Source organism: Eulemur rufifrons, chromosome 29 (genome assembly GCF_041146395.1).
Source record: "Eulemur rufifrons isolate Redbay chromosome 29, OSU_ERuf_1, whole genome shotgun sequence".
Taxonomy (NCBI): domain Eukaryota; kingdom Metazoa; phylum Chordata; class Mammalia; order Primates; family Lemuridae; genus Eulemur; species Eulemur rufifrons.
Window position 1 is genome coordinate 43729180 of NC_091011.1, and position 15683 is coordinate 43744862.

The 15683-nt window shown below is 37.5% G+C and overlaps 1 protein-coding gene across 3 annotated transcripts in view; it reads left to right on the forward strand.

Annotated features, from left to right (window-relative positions):
* SLC25A13 (solute carrier family 25 member 13) overlaps positions 1-15683 on the forward strand; it is a 169492-nt gene that overhangs the window by 65988 nt on the left and 87821 nt on the right. The gene's annotated exons all lie outside the window — the stretch shown is intronic.

Here is a 15683-nt window from a genome sequence, read left to right on the forward strand (position 1 = left end):
GAGGTTAATACACAGCCTAGAAACAGAGTTACTCATGCACCCAATACGCCTTGTCCTCGTGGAATCCTTTGTGGCCAGAGGCACTGCAGAAGATGGTGCAGAATGGCACCTGCAGGACCTTGTTCTTCTAAGCAGCGCACACACACACACATGCACACACACAGAGACACGCACACACACAGACACACACGCGCATGCGCACGCGCACACAGACACACACACACACGCTGCTGTTGGCAGTGCCTGCTCTGCTGCTGCCTTCTTTATTTTGAAAGGCAGAAACATCTTCACGGGGATTAGCTACAAAGCTCCAGAAAACCCCAAAGTCTTTTAAGTACTTAGAAGAAAGGGAAGACCAGGAAGTGGTGGGGTGGTGGTAAGTTCTTTTTAAAAAATAAACTGGATGCAGAAGACAGATTTGACAGAAAGTACCATGTTTCCCCCAGACTGCGTGGTGTCCAGCACATGTTGTCTATGCATGCGAACCTGCGACAGCTTTGCCCATGAAGAATTTTGGAGCCCTTGGGCATGTGGCTTATACTTTCATGGGAGATGGCCAGTGTGCCCATTTGGAATGTCTTTATTCACAGTTTCAAATTCATTAAAACCTTTGAGGCTTGTCTTGTTTGATGTGTTGTGGGAAATATACAGACGTGGGAAAAATATAGATGGTATAAGAGAACAGAGGTTCTGGAATCAGATTTAGCCCCTTTCAACTCTGCCACTTTCGTCTCTAAGCCAAGTTAATTATCCTCCCAAGTCCTCATTTTCCTTATCAAAAATGAAGATAATAACCACAAAAAGTATAGATTTACTGTCCCAACCTTCCCCCTTCCCTCATTGCTTCATGCTCATTTGACATGACAGAGTTATTTAAGGTTAGATCATCTTGGGCAATGGCAAACAATCATATACTTGCCTGGTTTTGTTTCTAGAAGCTTAGATGCTTTTCATTAACACTTTGTGAGTATTATTTAATATTTAAAAATTCTTAGGTCACCTTTATTTCCTTTTCCATCACCTAATTCCTCTTAACACCACTGCAACCACACCTTTTCAGTGGAACACCAATTTTAAAAAAAGGTGTTACAATCTTCCTGTAATAAGTGAACAGCTGGTTCATGGTGGCCTTGACTTACCCACCAGAAGCCAGTTTGATCACAGTGTTGTGATAGCATTTTGTTGGGATGAACAAAAACGCCTGTGAGGGCTGATGTGGTCAGCACAGGTGTGTTCTCTCTTGTCTTCCTACTTTCCCCAGCAAGTCTGCATGGAGAGCTGGGTTGGAGATGGGAGAAGTGAGGAATGGGCTGCAGATGTTTCCCTTGGTTTCCGATCAGTCTTTCCTTCATGGGTGTGAAGTGGCAAGGGATGTGGGTGACCAAGCCTCACCTGGTGGAGGAATGAAACAGGAGCCTTTACCAGTGTAGGCGGAGGGGTGTGTGTGTGTGTGTTAGTGTGATTAAAAGAAAAGGACTAAAGAAGTAGGATGTAGCAAAGGAGTCATCTGTGAATTGTAGAAAGTACGGAGGTGTGGGAATTGTTTCTGCTGCTTACTAGCTGTTTATTGATGAATAAGTCATTTCAACTTTCTGAGCTTTATTTTCCTCATCTATAAAATCAGAGTAATAACCTACCTTACAGGACTATGTTAGGATTAAAAGATCTACTGCATATAAAAACATTGTCTGGAAAACAAAAGCCTTTATAAAAATACTACTACTACAAGAAATAGCCTAAGAGGAGAAAGGATTTTCTTTTTTTTCTTTTTTGTTCTTTGGGGAGCTCTTTATTTTTAACTTACACTTTAACCACTGGCCCGTTAGCCAGTAATTTACTTACCACCTACTATATGTTGAACTATTTCCCATCTCTCAAGGCATAAGAGATTGGAAGCCCCAATTCCAAGAAGCCAATATTCTGGTTATGTCATCAGTTCATGTGACCATTGTAGAAAAATGTATGCTGCCTCCCAAAAGTAATTTAGAGTGTGCATGTCTCACAAAACAATAATTTGTTGTATGTGTGTCCTGCATGCATTTATGATGAGCCACTAGGGTCCTCATCCTATGAGAGTCATAAAATGTAGCCTGGGTTTTCTGAGCCATTAATCCCTTTGTAGGATGAAACTGCAAGAGAAATGCATAGTATTAAGATACCAAAATGAACGTTAGTTTACAAATCAATACCTGACTTGTAACATTTTTCATAGCATCAGGTAGAGTCATCAAATGTAGGTGGTGTGGGTGTCAGTCTTTTGCCCAAGTAAACAAAATCATATGTAGGGGGCAGCAGCTTAAGGAGTGTTTCGATAGCAGGTACCTTTAAAAGAAGCTAGCAATAAGTATGTTTTCCAGGGGACCATCATGGAGTTGAAGACATCAAAACAAACAAACAAACAAGCTAGAGTTGGACCAAAAAAGAGGACTTACCTAATCAGTCCTGGCCTCATAAACCCAAAATATTTGGAAAATGAAAATCAGATTTATAACCTGGCTGGCTGCCCGTATGAGGCTGCTAGAGATACGTGCAAATGGCCATCTTACCTCTAGTTACTTCTTTAGCTCATTGTAAATCCTTCACCAAAGAATGACCGTTTAGTATTTCAGAGGGTTGTCCACCTCAGTGTGCATCTGGGGGAGGAGTAAACACGGAGTGGTAAGACAGGTCGGGGCTGGGGCTCCTTCTTCACTTCCCAGATTGGCTCAGTCAATTTTGATGATCCTGGGGTGAGCATTGTTTTCACACCATGCAGAGGTTCACCTGGGGCCTTCCCGTGGGCTGCAGGTGAGACTGGAGACTGGCACCTCAGATCCGCCACCGGCCTTGCCTCTTATCCAGAGTGAGAGCAGTTTTTCTCTTTATCTGTTTACCTATTGGGTTTCCACTTACGAGTGTGTTTGAAGCAGGGCTTCTGTGGCTAAGCTCAGCATGCACCGGTGTTTGCCAACAAGCTGGTGGTGGTCATGCTCCTGCTAACACTGATGCTGAATATCCACTGAACAAAAATAGATGGCAGGAGGGGCAGGTAACCGAGTGTCACATTTCAGTGAAACCTCGCCCTGTTTTCATGTCCGGATCACTCGGTGTTTGCTGCAATGAAAAGATCTTGATTAGGCCAATTTTGTTCCTTTGGTATTTAGTTCCTTATATTCTCTTGTTTTAAGGGAAAGTTTATCTCCAGTATTCTTGTTCTCACCGTGTGTTTTTATTTGAATACCCAGTGTTTATAAGTAATAAGTGTTTTGAGATATCAATAGGTACACGACAGGATGTTGGTGAGTGGTGAATTCTAAGCTAATAATTTGTGATTATGTGTGGAGAAGAAAATTTTTAAAATGTTTTCATTTGTATTTTTAGCCTATTTAATATGACAGTGATTTTTTTTTTTTACTTTTAATTTTTAAAGTATACTTTGAAATATAGGATACATGCAGAAGAATGCACAAACCGTAAGTGTGCATCTTGGTGAATAGTTACACAGTGTATATACCTGTTTATTACAATCCTATCCGAAAGAGAGTGGTACCAGCAGTCCAGGGGTCTCTTCCCAGTCACTGGCGCCCAGTCTCAGTGGTCACAACTGACCTTTATCACCATCAGTTGGTTTTGCCCATTTTAAACTGAAGTGGAACTATACAGAATGTACTCTTTTGGTCTGGCTGCTTCAACATATTATTTTTGAGATTCATCTATGTTGTATATATTTTTACTTTATTCTTTTTCTTTGTTCTATGGTATTTCATTTTGTGACTCGTATTTTCGTTTATCCCTTCTATACTGTTGATAGACATTTGGGGAATTTCCAGTTTCAGCTACTATAAATGTTCTTTCCACATTGTTTTATATATTTTTGGGGGTGGATATGTGTGTGTAGGCATTTCTACGAGCAGTACTGCCTAGTCATGTAGCTTCAGCAGATCTTGCCAAACTGGTTTTCAGAGTGGTAGTACCAATTAACACTCACACCATCAGTGTATGAGCAATCCATTTTAAAAAATTTTTATTATTGCTTATCTTTGTCAGCCCTTATTATTACCAGTCATTTAGTGATATCTCACTGTGTGGCTTTAGTTTGCAATTCACTGATTACCAATGGGTTGTGCAGCTTTTTTTCATATTTATTGGCCATTTGAATATCTTCAGTTGCGTGCCTGTTTTCTGGATACAAGGCCTTTGTAGGTTATATGTTTCACAGGTACCTTTACTCTGTGACTTGCACTTTTACTCATTTGGTGAAATCTTAAGGAACATAAGTTCCTAATTTTAATGTAGTATAAATTATCAGTTTTTTCTCTTGTAGGTAGTTCTTTTTGTGTCCTTTTAAGAAATCTTTCATATCCCAAAATCAGAAAGCTATTCTCCTGTATTATCTTCCAGAAACTTGTTTTCCTTTCAAATTTAGATTTTAGTCTTTCTAGAATTTGTTTATATATTTTTGCATGGTATTAGATGTGTAGGGCTCAAGATTGCTCCCTGACCTGTTCCCCAAGGATATGTAGTTCACCCAGCACCGTTTATCAAAAGACTATTCCTGGCCCTGTTTATTAGCAGAACAATTTTAGAATAAGTTGTTAATTTCCACAAATATCCTGCTGGGATTTTGAATGTTAGTGCATGGAATATGTGTAGTATCTCTGTATCTATCTATATGTCTACATAAATTTCTTACTCCCTTAAGGGTTTTTAAAGTATTTAAATAGAAGCTTATTTAGTAACAAATGTTAACCTGCCTGCCTCACCACTATTTGAAAATTTTGAGTTGGTGAAGAAATAGGAATGGAACATATCCATGTTGTCATCTAAAGATGCAAGTGCACTCCGGCCATTCTGCAGGTAGGACCACCGCTAGCAGGGGTCAGTGTAAGTACCCGAGAAGGAAGATGGCAGGAACGTGAGCTGAATTTTATACTTGGATGATGCATAGGCATTCCATTTTTTAAGTTCATTAATATTTAATAGATTTATTTTATGTCACCACATATTGATATAATACATGGAAAGAAACTTAAGAATTCTGTATTTGGAATGTCACTGATGTTGTCAAACTTCGGTTACCGTAGTGGGAAGGAAGGACATGAAAATCATATTGAAGGCAAGTAGAGTAGGAAGAAAGAAGAGAAAATATTTGTTGATTGTCTAGTCATTTAACCAAAGAAATAATAAAGTGCCATTATATTAATTATAGATCTCCATGCTCTTATGTGAGGAGATTATAAAGATTTTCATTTATAAAATTTAAGGCATTGTCTCTTTAAAACTTACATGTTTTAAGTGTCAGCACAATTCTTTTTTTTCCTTTTTTTAAAGTGTTACTGTTTTGCTAGATCACGGGTGGCAAACTTTTTCTGCAAAGGGCCAGATAGTAAATGTTTTGGTGCAGTCACTATGGAAAACAGTTGGAGTTTCCAACAAAAAATTAAAAATAGGAAGACCATATGGTTAGCAATCCCACTTCTGGTTATTTATCCAAAGCATTGAAATCAGGAACTCAAAGAGTTACTAGCACTCTCATGTTCATTGCAGTATTATTCACAATGGCCAAAACTGTAGAAACAACTAAATGTCCATTGATGGCTGAACGGATAAAGAAAATGTATATACATATAATGAAATATTCTTCAGCCATAAAATAGTAAATCCTGCCATATGTGACAACATGAATGAACCTTGAGGATATCACGCTAAGCAAAATAAGCCAGTCACAGAAAGACAAATACCGTATGATTCCAATATATAAGCTATCTAAAATAGGCAAATTCATAGTATCAAAGAGTAGTGGCTGCCAGGGGCCAAGGGAGGGGGAATGGGGAGTTATTGATACTAATCAACAAGCATGACATTTCAGTTAAGCAAGGTAAGAAAGTTCTAGAGACTGCTGCACAACATTATACCTATAGTTAACAATACTGTTATGTATACCTGGCATCTGTTAAGAGGATAGATCTCATCTTAAGTGTTCTTACCATAATAAAAAAATTTGTGGAAGAGGTGAGAGAATTGGTTTTATGTGTGTGTGTGTGTGTGTGTGTGTGTGTATGTGTGTATGTATATATGAGATATATGAGGTAGAGGAGGGGTGAGACTGTTCCAGGCAAAAAAAAAAATGACCATTGCCCAGATTCTAAGGGTAGAATGTGTTTTAGTACATTTGAGGAACATTTTAGGGAAAGAGAGAGTAAACAAACAAAAAATATATAATATGGTGTCAGCATATATTATCTATGATGTAAAGCAGGGCAAGTGAGTAGGAGGGATAGAGACTATCTGAGCAGACCCAGAGGAGTGGCTGAAAGTGTGTAAATACTGAACTGGCATGATGTGGGCTGTGTTTTCCAGGAAGGGATGGAGCCAGGGGCATCTGGAGGTGACGGCCGCTTGGGAAGTGCAGCAACATTCTAGGCAGGGGGCACTGCGGTCACATCTGGAAGTCACATCTCTGGACCCCACCAAGGCCATTCCTGAGAGTGTATCGGTATGACTTGGCTCCTGATTGGCTGTGGGGTCAGAAAGGGTCAAAGGAAAGGAAGAAGGACCAGGTAGTAGCTACTGGTCTTGTTCTGCTCCCATGACATGTAGTTTTACATGCGAGAAGAAAAGTAACCGTCATTTGTATCTTTAAGTTTATTAATCACTTACTATGTACCAACCTCTGGGCTAAGCACTTCATATATGATGTATTATTTAATCTGTATAACTTAGGAGGTCTATACTATTTAATATGAGGAAATAGGCATGGGGAGGTTAAGTAACTTGGCCACAGTCATGGGGTTGCCTGTGGCAGAGCCAGGAGAGCAGCCTGCTTTCGGCTGGCTGTTATTCACTGTGCCACACTGCCTCCCTCTGGTGGTGTTTATACTCATGCTTGTGCAGTGAGCCCTTCATAATCTAGATCCGTGTGAATTAGTCCATTGTGGTCTCAATCTATATCAGACATTAGGAGGATTTAATATGTTTTACAAAGAGGTAAAGATCAATAATTAAATGCATTAGTTAAGATTTTGTTTCACTGTGGCAGAAAGTAATTATCAGGACAAGAATGTACCTAGATTAGTTCTCAGTATACATAGCAGGTTGCCTTGGTTATACCTATGTCTGGGTAACTTGTTGAAATGCACATGATGTGGGCTTTACCTAGAAAAGCTTTATCTTTTTCTTTTTTAATTTTCGCCTCCCTTTTTTCCTGACCACTAGACCACCAGGGAAGGAAAGCTTTATCTTTCGACATGAACGGAGTTCTGAGAGGGTTGTAAAGAGGGGTGGGGAGGTAGTCTTTGTGCAGGTTGAGGATAGAGGGGATCCACAGTCGAGGAGACCTGTGATTGAGGGGTGTAGCTTAAGAGACATGGGCACTTGGGGGAGTGGTTGCCATTTTATGGGGCACCAACTGCAGGGCTCCTGAGCAAGATTTTTTATTTCATATAAGAGTAATTGGGAGTCACCACAGGTTCTTTGGAGGACAGGGACAGGATCAAGATGATGCTTGGAAGAGATGACTTTTGGATCCATAGAATGGGGCAAAGCCAGAGACACATGTGCCTGTGGTCATTGTTGAGGCTTCAAGGAATCCTTGTGAAACAGGCAGGTTAGCATCGATTTTGCAGGTGGGGGAGCTGAAAGCTGAGGTTTGAAAGGATTTACCTGGCATCTGAACAGGTTGATGCAAACACGTTCATTTTATCATGCTTCTTATTTTATGCTGCTAGGGGAACAGAGCATTTCCATTGTGGGTTTTAAGAAAGAGTGTGTGTGTGGGTGTGTTTAATGAAACTGTTGATCTGAAATGTTTGGCACACGTACCAGTGATCAGTCTTACGATGCCTATTTAAGACATTAACCATTCCTACTTATTGATGTTTCTTCAGATCTTGTAGCTGCAGTAGATGATGTTAATAGCCTAGCTCAATAGTAATGGGGGACTTGAATCCTGCTTTTGTCTAATAAAAGTCACAATAGGACCCCCTGAAAATTCAAAGTGTGTTCTATACCATAGCACTTTCTTAGGTTAAAATCTAAAATTTTTATTTGGGTAATGCTATTACATGTTTTTCTCTTCCTTGAACTTTATTTTTTCATTATAGCGAACAAAATTTCATGAAATATGTTTTATGTGCAATTTTAAAGTTATTCTTGGTATTATACATGAATGCATCCTGATTTCATTATCCAAGTGTTGGTGGTAGTGATGGTATATGTTAGGGGGGGCCTGCAGTTTTCAATTGAACTTTAAAGACAGAGTTCTCAACTGTTTGCCTAGATAAGTATCAGAGAGTCCATGATGGCTACAGTTATTTGTAATATTTTGTCTAAATGAGCATTTTTTTTTCTGGGGAAAAATTATATAGTTTTAGCAAATCTCAAAGGGACTGGTGATCTGCCAAAGACAAAAACTGCTTTTTATAGAGAGGGGCATGTGAACTAGCGGACATATTACTATAAGACTTTACCAGCATTGCTGTTAAAAATATCAATTGTAGAATATTTATGTATGACTTGAAAATATAATGATTATCAGTTTCTGGATGCCTTTTGATTTGGGATATAGGAAGAAGTGAAATGTATGAGACAGTCCATGTATAGTGCAAGAGACAGACTGGAAAAGACATTTTTCTGTAACTGAAATAAATATAGAGAATTATAAAAAATGCAGAAAGAGCTATTTGGTTGGCTGGCTAGTATGGACTCAGAAAGGGAACTGGTTCTGATTTTCATATAGTCCAGAACAGAAGAAACTAGTCTACACCCCCTCTTGCGTTGGGAGGCCTTGGCCAGCTTGCTGCTGCCACGCTGCCAGTTGGCTCAGTGTCCAGAAGAAACTAGTCCAGTCTTGCCCTTTATTGGAAACTACAGTGGCCTTTTGTCCTTTAATCTTCACTATTGAGAGATATTGTAAGTTTTGTTACTTTAGAGTAGTGTTTCCTGTTTATGTGAACAAGTGGTGTGGTGTTTGAAAAAGGACTGTCCTAAGAGAATCGTCAAGCCTAAAACTTTCAGTTTCTTAAGGCTCTTGAGAGGTCTTGCAGAAAAATAAATCTATTTAACTTTGTTTAAACTAGCATTTAGCAAACTTATTGGAACAGATCTTTCTTTTGTGTGTTCCGCTCAACAAAACCCACAGAACTGAGGCAATTTCTAAGCTAGTTAATTCTTAATTCTTAAGTCTAAGCTAGCCCTTTTCAGCTAGTTAATTCTCTGACATGGATACTGTTGTTTGGAGGGACTTTCTGGGTTCAAGTTAGATTGTGTCCAGGCACACCTGCTATGACGAAAATGAAATCGTACTTTGGGAAAATGGCAGGCTGGATCACATGAGGAAATACGTGGAAACACCTATTTCTGTCACTTTGATTCAGGTTGCAGAAAATGATGAGAGTTAAACGTATGGAAATGAGAAGTATTGATGAGTCACCCAAATTTAGTATTAAATATAAAGAACTAGAGGAATGGCAATATTTGACTGGAAGAGGGCAAACTTTAGCTCCCTGGAAAGGAAGGTTTTTCATTATCTTTGTAAAGCCACCTGGAAAATAAAATATTGGAAAAGATAGCTGAGGGGAAAAATGGGTAAGAATAGGAAAGAGCATTATTTGGGTAAAGTTCTTTGTTAATATTGTGATTTTGGTTTTTCACAAAAATAATGTGTTATTTTAGTGAGAGAAATTTATTGCCCTACAGTAGATTTGATTTTATTTTATGAGGAGGACCCAAGTATATTTTCATATATACACACACATTCTAATAGAGAATATGAATTCCAAATAAGAACAATGTGAGTTTTGAAAGTAAGTTACCTCAACGTTGATAAGAATTATGGCATGCCTGGGTATTGAGTGTCTTTTCAGAGATCTTAGGGACTGTTCAGAAGCTGTTCCAGTTCATTGGGTCAAAAATCCACTATTTACGAAAAGCTAAATACGGATTTGCACGATTGACCATAATGGCTTCAATTTTGAAAGATAGTAGTATCAGAGAGCACTTCCAGTTGGTGGGATAATTTGAGAATTGTCCATGCTCAAATGGCTAAAATATTGTACTTTTTGCTACTTCATCACTCCATTTTAAAAATAGGGAGGAAAAAAAAAAAAGCAGGCCTGTTGAGAGGGTGGAAGAATGTCAATTGGAGAGTAAATCACAATAACCATGTGAAGCCACTCCTTAGTTAACTACTCTGCCTGAAGGTTAACTGTTCTTTAGAAGACTTCCAGGGTGTGGAGAGGCTGGATGTGGGCTACTGCGCCTGTGTGTGCACAGGCCTGTTGTACATGGGCGTGTGTTGTGTGCGCACAATGAAGGGCAAAGGGAACTGGTGAATAGGAAAGACGGTCTAGAGAACAGAAAGCTAACAGAACATCCTAAAACTTGGAGCCCTGGGAAAATTTGACTGTTTTAAACTGTGCTGCTCATTTAAAAATAGTAAAATCATACCATTATTCTTTCAGTATAAGAGAGAGATAAAAATACAGTTTTTCTAAATTGGAAAATTTGCTGTAATCTTGCTGCTTAATGACTGATTTCTTCCAACAGTTGCAAGGCAGTTTTTGCTCTGATAGGTTGATAAAGGAAACAAAATCAAGAACATATTGGAAGTTCTCAGAGAAAATTACAGTTTAGGTATATGTTGGGGGTGGATACTTAGACATTTTAATTGAAATAAAACAGTTTTATACTAATATGGGATCACTGTGGGTGTACATTTGTAGTACATCTGCTCTTGAAGCATTTAAGAAGGGTTAAATGTATGTTAATGCTTTTGCAAGAAAATTATTTTTGATAACATCCGTCTCAGGAAACTAGCTTAGGAAATTGTTTTTTTTTTAAATAGTATAGATATTATACTTGCATTTAGAGAATGAACTGGGATTCTTTGTAATGTTTTAAGAATTTCAAAGCATTGGAGTTTTTTGGTTGTGTTCTTCTCTAGTGCTGATGAAAGTGAACAATAATTAACACAAAGCAGGTGATTAAAGCAAGTTTACGCATCTGGAGAGTGACCACAGTCTGCTATATGCCTCTAAACACCATTTTAATTGATCTACTTTTGATATTATGAAAGACTCCTAATGATTTATACTACCCAATTGAAAATACTTTTTTTTAGCAAATAAATTGAAAACATCTCTGTTGGCACCTCTGCTGTTGATTTAGTTAATGCGTGTGATAGATGTTTAGTATCTCATGCTAAATATCCGCCGGACTTGAGACATTTTTGTTGCTAGCTAACATTCACTGTGATCACTTAAATAGTGTATTAATCTTGAGGATTTATAGATCCATCAGGTTTTAGAATAGGAGGGATTCTTATCAATGAAGCAAACCATGGGTTCTCATTGTAATAGCGTGGCGATGTCGGTTCCATCTGTGGTCTCCTTGGCTCCATCTCATCTACTGATTCAGAATTTTTGGGCGTGGGGCTTGGGAATGTGTTTTAAAGAAACTCTCCAAGGGAACATAGTTCATACTTCAGTTGAACAATGGCTGGTGTGGTTTATGGCTTTCTTTCATGGATGAGGAAACAGGCCCGGGGAGGGGGGGGCAAGGTGACTATTTTCATAGGAACCACAACTTTGTCTTCTGGCACTAAAAGGACAAGTGTTCTTTCCAGGATGCCACATGACCTCAAATCAGGGCAGTTCCATCCCTCTCTCAGTGCAGAACTGGAAGAGCTTTAAATTAGCCTTTATTTTTTCACATACGCCAACGCCATCTATGACTTCAGTGTAATATTTGGCTCAGCTGGACTGTGTGTGTGCTCGTTTTTTGAAAGATACTTATCACCACTGTACCTACGTGTTCAGAATAATAATTAAAAAAAGTTTTCAGGGGCTTATAGAGAACTCAATTTTAATGTGAAGTACTTATGCTCTACTTACTCGGTTTTAATGGCAACCATTTTCCCCCTAGAAGTTCCCTGAGCGAGTCTGAATTGTAGCCAGAATACTTCTTTCCTCTTCAGACCCTTAACTGTGATTAATATAAAAAGGCACTTGTCAAAAGGGTTTGAAATGGCAACCTTGATATTGGAGCGTATGGCAGTAGAGATGGGCCTGCATCCACTTACTCCATTATGTTATTTAACTTACGAATTCAACAATTTGTCTCTTACTCCCTGCTTAAAAGACGATGGCCGCATAAGCTGTTGTTAACCAGATCAGCAGGGTGGAATATTACTTCCCTTAGAGCAAAACCACAACTTTTCTTTGAGGATTTAGCACGCATTAGGGGAAAGCCTGAAGCGGTTCAGAGATAAAGTGCTGGGCTGTTGGAGCAGCCCTCTCTTTGCCTCCAGAGGGGTTACTTTCCTGTTTAACACAAACATCCCTTTTGTGTTTATTGTATTAATGGAATTTTTAGGATCAGTGAGAGAGAGATTATGGTTTAGTGTTTGAAATAATATAGCTTGATGAATCTTTTTTATTTTAATGAGAAACTCCTTTTCATTGATTTGCCACTTCAAAAAGTGAATCTTTTAGAAATTAAAGTGCATTAATTTAGTTATTCTGTATGGAAACAAAATGTAGAAAGTTAAAATTTGCATAAGTGAAGACCTTGATGATTTCAGATTATAGTGTGGTAGAGGTTAAGGAATGAGAGCCCATAGAATTTGTAAAAACAAATTCAGTCTAACCACTTAATGGCATGTGCAAGTAATTTGCCAATTAAATATTTCCAGTATCAGAAAGATCTTCAAAGTAAAAGTGGAGGTTTTGAATCTTAATTTTATACTTTAAGAAACATAATAGGAAATTACTTAGTTTTTGATCACTTTTCATTCAAAATTTTTATATATGAGCTCAGAGAAAGATGGCTTTTCAATTTTTGAGGAAAATTATTGCTTTTTGAGAAATGTATCAACTATGATATTTGCAAATCATACTGTGCCTGATTTTTGGTATCATTTGTAAATATTTGGTGCCCAGATAATAATTTTCATTATAATTAAGATGTTAGGTTTTGGATTTTTAGCATTTTAATGGTCACCTTCTATATTTAGAACATTGTACTAGGCATGCTTAACCCCAGAACAACCCTCTAAGATAGATATTTTATTCCCATTTTAAAGATTGAGAGAATTGAGTGAGAGTAAGTAATTTGTCCAATGTCACTCATTAACGAGAGGAAGATCTCTGATGTTCCCAGGTTTTTTAAAAAACAGCTCTATTGAGATATAATTCACCCATTTATCCATTTAAAGTATATAATTCAGTGGGTTTTAGTACATTCATGGATTTGTACCACTATCACCACATTCAATTTTAGAATATTTTCAATAGCCCAACAAGAAACCCACACCTTAACAATACCCCCTTCCCCATTTTCTTTAGTCCCCCCATGCCCTGGTAACCATTAATCTGCTTTGTCTGTCTGGATTGTCTATTCTGGGCATTTCATATAAACGGAATCATACAATATGTGGTCTTTGTGACCAGCTTCTTTTATTTAGCATAGTATTTTCAAGGTTCATCCACATTTTTGCATGTACTTTATTCTTTTTTGTTGATGAATAATGTTACATTGTATGGGTAGACCATCAGTTTATCCATCAGTAGTGGGCATGTGGGTTGTTTCTACTTTTTGGCTATTATGATTAATATTGCTATGAACATTCATGTACTTTTTTTTTGTGTGGACACATTTCCATTTCCCTTGAAAGTAGGGACCTGAGAGAATTGCAGAGTCATATGATTAACTCTGTGTTTAACTTTTTTGAGAAACTATCAGACTATTTTCCAAAGTGGCAGCACCATTTTATATTCCTACTAGCAGTGTATGAGGGTTGCAGTTTCTTCACATCCTCATCAACACTTGTTATTATCTCTTTTTGATTATAGCCATCCTAGTGGGGTGAAGCATTATCTCATTTTGGTTTTGATTTACATTTTCGTGTTGGCTAATAATGTAGAACATCTTTCCATGTGCTTATTGGCCATTTGTATGCCATCTTTGGAGAAATGTTTATTCAGATCCTTTGCCCATTTTTAGATTGGATTATTTGTCTTATTGAATTGTGAGAGTTATTTGTATATTTTAGAGTTCCTAATCAGATATGTGATTTGCAAAGTTTTTCTCCCAGTCTGTAGACTGTTTTTTTCACTTTCTTGTTGGTGTCCTTTGTAATACAAAGTTTTAAATTGTGATGAAGTACACCTTATCAATTCTTTTCTTTCTTTACTTGTGTTTTTTGTGTCATATCTAATAAACCATTGCTCAACCCAAGGTCACAAAGATGCCTATATTTTCTTCTAAAATTTTCTTGAAAATATGCCTGTGTTTTCTTCTAAAACTATTTGGAGTTTTAGCTCTTACATTTAGGTCTTTGGTCCATTTTCAGTTATTAATAACTTCTGAATATGGTATGAGGTAGGGGCCCAATTTCATTCTTTTGCATGTGGATATCGAGTTGTCCCAGCACCATTTGTTAAAAAGACTGGTCTTTTCCTGTTGAATCCTCTTGTCACCTTTATTGAAAATCAGTTGATCATAAATGTTAGAGTTTACTTCCCTTCCCCCCCCCCCAATTCCTTCATTGGTGTCTAAGGGGGTTTACCTTTTGATTCTCAATTCTATCCCATCCAAGGCTTGGGAAGCTGCGGCCTTCTGATTTCAGATTGTTCTTTTTTAAGCACCAACAGGGGCAAGAAAAGCTACATCTTTCTCTGCTGCACGCCTTTTAATAAAAGGATTTGTTCTGTAAAATTTGGATTCAGTCAAAGGCCGCACTCAAGGATCCCAAAGGCCACATGTGGCCCCAAGGCTGCAGGTTCCCCATTTGTTCTTCTTTTTTAAGATTGTTTGGGCTCTTCTGGATCCCTTGAATTTGCATATGGATTTTAGGATCAATTTGTCAATTTCTGCTAAGAAGCCAGATAGGATTTTGATAGGGATTACATTGAATCTAGATAATTTGGGAGAATATTACCATTTTAACTTTGGAGAATACTGCCATCTTTAACAATATTAAGTCTTTTAATCCATGTTCATAAATAAATGTTTTTCCATTTATTTAGGTCTTCCTTAATTTCTTTAAATTCTGTTCTGTTGTTTTTACAGTATAAGTTTTACACATCTTTTGTTAAATTTATTCCTGAGTATTTTATTCTTTTTGAGGCTATTGTAAACAGAACTGTTTTCTTAATTTCATTTTTGGGTTGCTTATTTCAAATGTGTAGGAGTACAATTAATTTTTGCACATTGATCTTTTATCTTTCAACCTTGCTAGATTTATTTTTTAGCTCTAATAGTTTTTTAGTGGATTTCTTTGGACTGTCTATATATAAGATTATGCCATTTGTGGTCTGACTTTTAAAAGTCCCAACTCTTTCCACTACAATCATAAATCTGTAGCCTGGGAAATGTATAAATTTGGGGAAATTAGTTGACCTTTTGAGGTTATCTTTAGGAAAGAACAACTGCCACTTTGTAATTGTCTTTTTATGTTATAAAAAAATGCAGAAGACTTTTAAGTTGGAAACATTTATGTAGAAAGCAAAGTCCCACAAATAAACTCAAAGGTTTTGTGAGCTTATTTGGTGAGGTCCTATTTTAAATAATACCACTGTTATTTGGTGATATTATGGGAACTATAGGCCTTCCAAACATAGCTTGTTTGGCGCAGACTGAAATAACAATAATTATACTTTAAAAGATAAGCATTCTAATTAACTTTCACTTTCAGGAGAAGTGGC